Here is a 7,336-nt window from a genome sequence, read left to right on the forward strand (position 1 = left end):
GAAACTTAGACCATACATACAAGCAGCTGCTACAGTATGTTCCTTGGAGCATACAAATTCATACCTCTCACAATAACATCTAGATCTACATCTACATTTATACTCCGAAAGCTACCCAACGGTGTGTGGCAGGGGGCACTTTACGTGCCACTCTCATTACCTCCCTTTCCTGTTCCAGTCGCGTATGGTTCGCGGGAAGAACGATTGCCGGAAAGCCTCCGGGCGCGCTCGAATCTCTCTAATTTTGCATTCGTGAACTCCTCGGGAGGTATAAGTAGGGGGAGCAATATATTCGATACCTCATCCAGAAACGCACTCTCTCGAAACCTGGACAGCAAGCTACACCGCGATGCAGAGCGCCTATCTTGAAGAGTCTGCCACTTGAGTTTGCTAAACATCTCCGTAACGCTATCACTCTTACCAAATAGCCCTCCTCCGTCAATCCGACCTGGTACGGATCCCACACTGATTAGCAAGACTCAAGTATAGGTTGAACAAGTGTTTTGTAAGCCCCCTCCTTTGTCATGGACTATATTTTCTAAGGACTCTCCCAATGAATATCAACCTGGTACCCGCCTTACCAACAATTAATTTTATATGATCATTCCACTTCAAATAGTTCATACAATAAAGGACCATTCTTTCTGTGTATTCGCAATACATTACATTTGTCTATGTTAAGGGTCAGTTGCCACTCCCTGCACCAAGTACCTATCAGCTGCAGATCTTCCTGCATTTCGCTGCAATTTTCTAATGCTGCAACTTCTCTGTATACTACAGCATCATCCGCGAAAAGCCACATGGAACTTCCGACAGTATCTACTAGGTCATTTATATATATTGTGAAAAGCAATGGTCTCATAACACTCCCCTGTTGCACGCCAGAGGTTACTTTAACGTCTGTAGACGTCTCTCCATTGAGAACAACATGCTGTGTTTTGTTTGCTAAAAGCTCTTCAATCCAGCCACACAGCTGGTCTGAAATTCCGTAGGCTCTTACTTCGTTTATCAGGCGACAGTGCGGAATTGTATCGAACGCCTTCCGGAAGTCAAGGAAAATGGCATCTACCTGGGAGCCTGTATCTAATATTTTCTGGGTCTCATGAACGAATAAAGTTAGTTGGGTCTCACACGATCGATGTTTCCGGAATACATGTTGATTCTACAGAGTAAATTCTGGGTTTCCAGAAACGACATGATACGCGAGCAAAAAACATGTTCTAAAATTCTGCAACAGATCGACGTCCAACACTGTCAGACATGATCGCTTCGGTGGTCGAGATGTACTGGTGTGGGGAGGTAGAATGTTGCATGGGTGTACTGACCACCAAATCTTTGAACAAGGTAAACTCACCAGTCAACTTTAGGCGACATTGTTCTCCTTCCCCGTGCGCGTCAGTTGAGGAGTGCATTCAATCATAACTTCAATTTTATGGATAACAATACGCGCAGCATCGAACAGCGCAGATGGAGGAGTTCTGAAAACGAGAGGATATTTGGCACATGGACTTGCCTGCCTGTTCCTCCGACTTAAATCCTTTTGAGTACTTGTGGGATGCTTTGGGGAGGCATATTGAAGCATCTCCACGTGCACCAGTGCCCACCCACCTTTTGTCAACCGCGCTGCTGAAGGACTGGAACGCCCCACCACAACGTCTTACCAGTCTTGTGGCCAACATGGGAACACGTTACAGACCATGCACTGCTGCCTACGGTGATCACACACCCTGTGCCCCGCCTTTTATAACGTCCATGGGACAATCACGAATCGCAGTGGCTTCACTGTAATTATTGTGTGAATTCGAATATAATAAATTTCTTTGAGACAGTAAAGCTTTTGACCACAAATCGACACGGATTTAGAAAGCACCCCTCCTGTGAAACTCAGCTTGTCCTTTTTCTCAAACGATATACTGCGAATTACAGATAATGAGCAACAAGCAGATTCCATGTTTCTAGATTTCCGAAAAGCAATTGACGTAATGCCCCACTGCAGACTGTTAATGAATGTAGGAGCATTTGGAGTAGATTTCTAGGCAGGTGAGTGGCTCAAAGATTTGATGCAACGGAACCCAGCACATTTTCCAGTACGTGTTTGTCTTAGACAAGGTTCAAAATGGTTCAAATGGCTCTGAGCACTATGGGACTTAACTTATGAGGTCATCAGTCCCCTAGAACTTAGAACTACTTGAACCTAACTAACCGAAGGACATCACACACATCCATGCCCGAGGAAGGATTCTAACCTGCGACAGTAGCGGTCGCGCGGTTCCAAACGGTAGCGCCTAGAACCGCTCGTCCACTCCGGCCGGCTCATAGACAAGGGCAACGTCATGAGTGCCCCAGGGAAGTGCGATACAAATTACGACCGCTGTTATTATCTCTCTCTCTCTCTCTCTCTCTCTCTCTCTCTTTCTCTCGCCATCTAGCTGGCCAACCATAGCGCCATCTGGTTTCCCCCTTCAAGCTAGACAAGTTTCGTTCTTTGTATTTTTTTTTCGTTTGACGCTTATTTCTTGAGATATTTGGCCCCGTCTCTATCAATGGACCACGTTGTATATGTAGATGTAGGTGTAGATGAAAGAAATACCCAATGAGGCGAACAGAAATGAGACTTTTATTTTGTCAGTTTCATCGAGCTATGCTACTTGATAGTGGCACATCATGGGAAAGTTATTTTCCGCCGTAAGTTTCTCACACTGGTGTAGTTTCTACGATTAGTGGGACAACTTGTAATGATGCGACATGTCTCTTGGATAGGCACATCCATTGCTTTGACATGGTAAGATCTGTACCGTACACATGATGCATATTCAACTGTAGAGTTGTACAAAGTTATTGCAGACTATCTCACATATTCTGGTTATACTCACCAGGTTGTTCTTGTCCGTTTGTTCTGGGAGCCATTTTCGACTTGGAGTTCAGACAGTGCTGTAAGAGACAAGACTAAGTCCACGTAGGCTCTTGCATAATGCAATGAAACAAGGTAGATGAAACTACGGGCCAATTCACGTATAAATGTTAAACAAAGATGATGGTAATCTCATTCCTTGGGGAGAGCTTTTCTCTGTTTTCTCGACATACTTTTCTGGGCTGCGTACACCACAAACGAGGCTCGGTTCTGAAAAAGATTTCTGACACTGCGAGTAAACAATATTCTTTTCTGGTATTGCAGACTTATCTTGAATAAAATTCAATGGTTTACAGTACAGTACAGCTCACGAACACGGTTTCTTTGACACTCGTTTTATCTAAATTGAGTCAAATTGATTAATTGAGATCATGGTCAGATTATTCTGGGGCCATGAATGGATCAACCTTTCCAATGAATATTTGATGCGTCATCATAATCTCTGTCAGGTGATACACGCTACGGATTGCATCGGTTCTCATGTCCTTGTGCTTGAAGATGGTATATTGTGGGTTTGAGATCTGTAGTATTGAAACTGGAATATAATACAATGAACTGAATGGATAAATAAATAAATATAAGGAAAGTAAAGAAAAGTGTTTACTGTTCACTGCCAAATTCTTAGCAGCTGGTGATCCCACAGTCTTCCATCACTGTGGAAGCTGCGTGTTTCCCAGTTATCCGTATTTATTGAAGCTGACTCCGACGAGAAGTGGAAATGTGTTACCACTGATTTTATCCACGATGAACTCAAGGTTATGGTTGTTAAGATAAGTGTTGTATCTACTTTTTAACACTGTGTCAGCCTTAACACGAACGAGAGAGGAATTAATACACCGACGGAAGTGGAATGAAATGTTTTACACTGCGAAGCACCAGACGGAGCCGGCCTAGGTGGCCGAGCGGTTCTAGGCGCTACAGTCTGGAACCGCGCGACCGCTACGGTCGCAGGTTCGAATACCGCCTCGGGAATGGGTGTGTGTGATGTCCTTAGTTTAGTTAGGTTTAAGTAGTTCTAAGTTCTAGGGGACTTATGATCTTAGAAGTTAAGTCCCATAGTGTTAAGAGCCATTTGAGCCATTTGAACCACCAGTCGGGCATTTATCAAACTCTGAGGAGATGTTTGTTGGATGCTGTTGTTTGTTGTTGAGGTCTTCAGTCCTGAGACTGGTTTGATGCAGCTCTCCATGCTACCCTATCCTGTGCAAGCTGCTTCATCTCCCAGTACCTACTGCAACCTACATCCTTCTGAATCTGCTTACTGTATTCATCTCTTGGTCTCCCTCTACGATTTTTACCCTCCACGCTGCCCTCCAATACTAAATTGGTGATCCCTTAATGCCTCAGAACATGTCCTACCAACCGATCCCTTCTTCTGGGCAAGTTGTGCCACAAACTTCTCTTCTCCCCAATCCTATTCAGTACTTCCTCATTAGTTATGTGATCTACCCATCTAATCTTCAGCATTCTTCTGTAGCACCACATTTCGAAAGCTTCTATTCTCTTCTTGTCCAAACTATTTATCGTCCATGTTTCACTTCCATACATGGCTACACTCCATAAAAATACTTTCAGAAATGACTTCGTGACACTTAAATCTATACTGGATGTTAACAAATTTCTCTTCTTCAGAAACGCTTTCCTTGTCATTGTCAGTCTACATTTTATATCCTCTCTACTTCGACCATCATCAGTTATTTTGCTCCCCAAATAGCAAAACTCCTTTACTACTCTAAGTGTCTCATTTCCTAATCTAATTCCCTCAGCATCACCCGACTTAATTCGACTACATTCCATTATCCGCGTTTTGCTTTTGTTGATGTTCATCTTATATCCTCCTTTCAAGACACTATCCATTCCGTTCAACTGCTCTTCCAAGTCCTTTGCAGTATCTGACAGAATTACAATGTCATCGGCGAACCTCAAAGTTTTTGTTTCTTCTCCATGGATTTTAATACCTACCCCGAATTTTTCTTTTGTTTCCTTTACTGCTTGCTCAATATGCAGATTGAATAACATCGGGGAGAGGCTACAACCCTGTCTTACTCCCTTCCCAATAACTGCTTCCCTTTCATGTCCCTCGTCTCTTATAACTGCCATCTGGTTTCTGTACAAATTGTAAATAGCCTTTCGCTCCCTGTATTTTACCCCTGCCACCTTTAGAATTTGAAAGAGAGTATTCCAGTCAACATTGTCAAAAGCTTTCTCCAAGTCTACAAATGCTAGAAACGTAGGTTTGCCTTTCCTTAATCTTTCATCTAAGATAAGTCGTAAGGTCAGTATTGCCTCACGTATTCCAGTGTTTCTACGGAATTCAAATTGATCTTCCCCGAGATAGGCTTCTACTAGTTTTTCCATTCGTCTGTAAAGAATTCGCGTTAGTATTTTGCAGCTGTGGCTTATTAAACTGATTGTTCGGTAATTTTCACATCTGTCAACACTTGCTTTCTTTGGGATTGGAATTACTATATTCTTCTTGAAGTCTGAGGGTATTTCTCCTGTCTCATACATCTTGCTCACCAGATGGTAGAGTTTTGTCAGGACTGACTCTCCCAAGGCCGTCAGTAGTTGCAATGGAATGTTGTCTACTGCGGGTGCCTTGTTTCGACTCAGGTCTTTCAGTGCTCTGTCAGACTCTTCACGCAGTATCGTATCTCCCATTTCATCTTCATCTACATCCTCTTCCATTTCCATAATATTGTCCTCAAGTACATCGCCCTTGTATAGACCCTCTATATACTCCTTCCACCTTTCTGATTTCCCTTCTTTGCTTAGAACTGGGTTTCCATCTGAGCTCTTGATATTCATACAAGTGGTTCTCTTATCTCCAAAGGTCTCTTTAATTTTCCTGTAGGCAGTATCTATCTTACCCCTCGTGAGATAAGCCTCTACATCCTTACATTTGTCCTCTAGCCATCCCTGCTTAGCCATTTTGCACTTCCTGTCGATCTCATTTTTGAAACGTTTGCATTCCTTTTGGCCTGCTTCATTTACTGCATTTTTATATTTTCTCCTTTCATCAATTAAATTCAATATTTCTTCTGTTACCCAAGGATTTCTACTAGCCCTCATCTTTTTACCTACTTGATCCTCTGCTGCCTTGACTACTTCATCCCTCAAAGCTACCCATCCTTCTTCTACTGTATTTCTTTCCCCCATTTCTGTCAATTGTTCCCTTATGCTCTCCCTGAAACTCTGTACAACCTCTAGTTCTTTATGTTTATCCAGGTCCCATCTCCTTAAATTTCCACCTTTTTGCAGTTTCTTCAGTTTTAATCTACAGTTCATAACCAATAGATTGTGATCAGAATCCACATCTGCCCCTGGAAATGTCTTACAATTTAAAACCTGTTCCTGTCTTACCATTATATAATCTATCTGATACCTTTTAGTATGTCGAGGGTTATTCCATGTATACAACCTCCTTTCATGATTCTGAAACTGAGTGTTAGCTATGATTAAGTTGTGCTCGGTGCAAAATTCTACCAGGCGGCTTCCTCTTTCATTTCTTAGCCCCAATCCATTTTCACCTACTACGTTTCGTTCTCTCCCTTTTCCTACACTCGAATTCCAGTCACCCATGACTATTAAATTTTCATCTCCTTTCACTATCTGAATAATTTCTTTTATTTCATCATACATTTCTTCAATTTCTTTTTTCATCTGCAGAGCTAATTGGCATATAAACTTGTATTACTGTAGTACGTGTGGGCTTCGTATCTGTCTCGGCCACAATAATGCGTTCACTATGCTGTTTGTAGTAGCTTACCCGCATTCCTATTTTTTGTATTCATTATTAAACCTACTCCTGCATTACCCCTATTTGATTTTGTGTTTATAACTCTGTAGTCACCTGACCAGAAGTGTTGTTCCTCCTGCCACCGAACTTCACTAATTCCCACTATATCTAACTTTAACCTATCTATTTCCCTTTTTAAATTTTCTAACCTACCTGCCCGTTTATGGGATCTGACATTCCACGCTCCAATCCGTAGAACGCCAGTTTTCTTTCTCCTGATAACGGGTTGCTCTTGAGTAGTCCCAGTCCGGAGATCCGAATGGGGGACTATTTTACCTCCGGAATATTTTACCGAAGAGGACGCCATCATCATTTAATCATACAGTAAAGCTGCATGCTTGTTTTCGTTGTGGCGTGGAAGCAGACAGCCACCCAACTCCTTCCGGGGGGAATTTCTAGCAATGCCTGAAAAATCACGCTGGGTCAGTTCGCTTGGAAGAATCTCTAGTCACTTGGCTTCAGTCTGAGAGTAAACTTCTTGTTGATTTCCATAAGACAGAAGGAATGGAGACCTGTTTTCAATTCGTTCTCATGATTCTCAGGCTTGTTGGTAAACGACACGGCAGGTAAACTCAGCGAAAGTCTATTAGTGATTTCTGGAGAGTAACTGGTCACTATTTCCATGA

This window comes from Schistocerca gregaria, chromosome 2, assembly GCF_023897955.1.
Source record: "Schistocerca gregaria isolate iqSchGreg1 chromosome 2, iqSchGreg1.2, whole genome shotgun sequence".
NCBI lineage: Eukaryota > Metazoa > Arthropoda > Insecta > Orthoptera > Acrididae > Schistocerca > Schistocerca gregaria.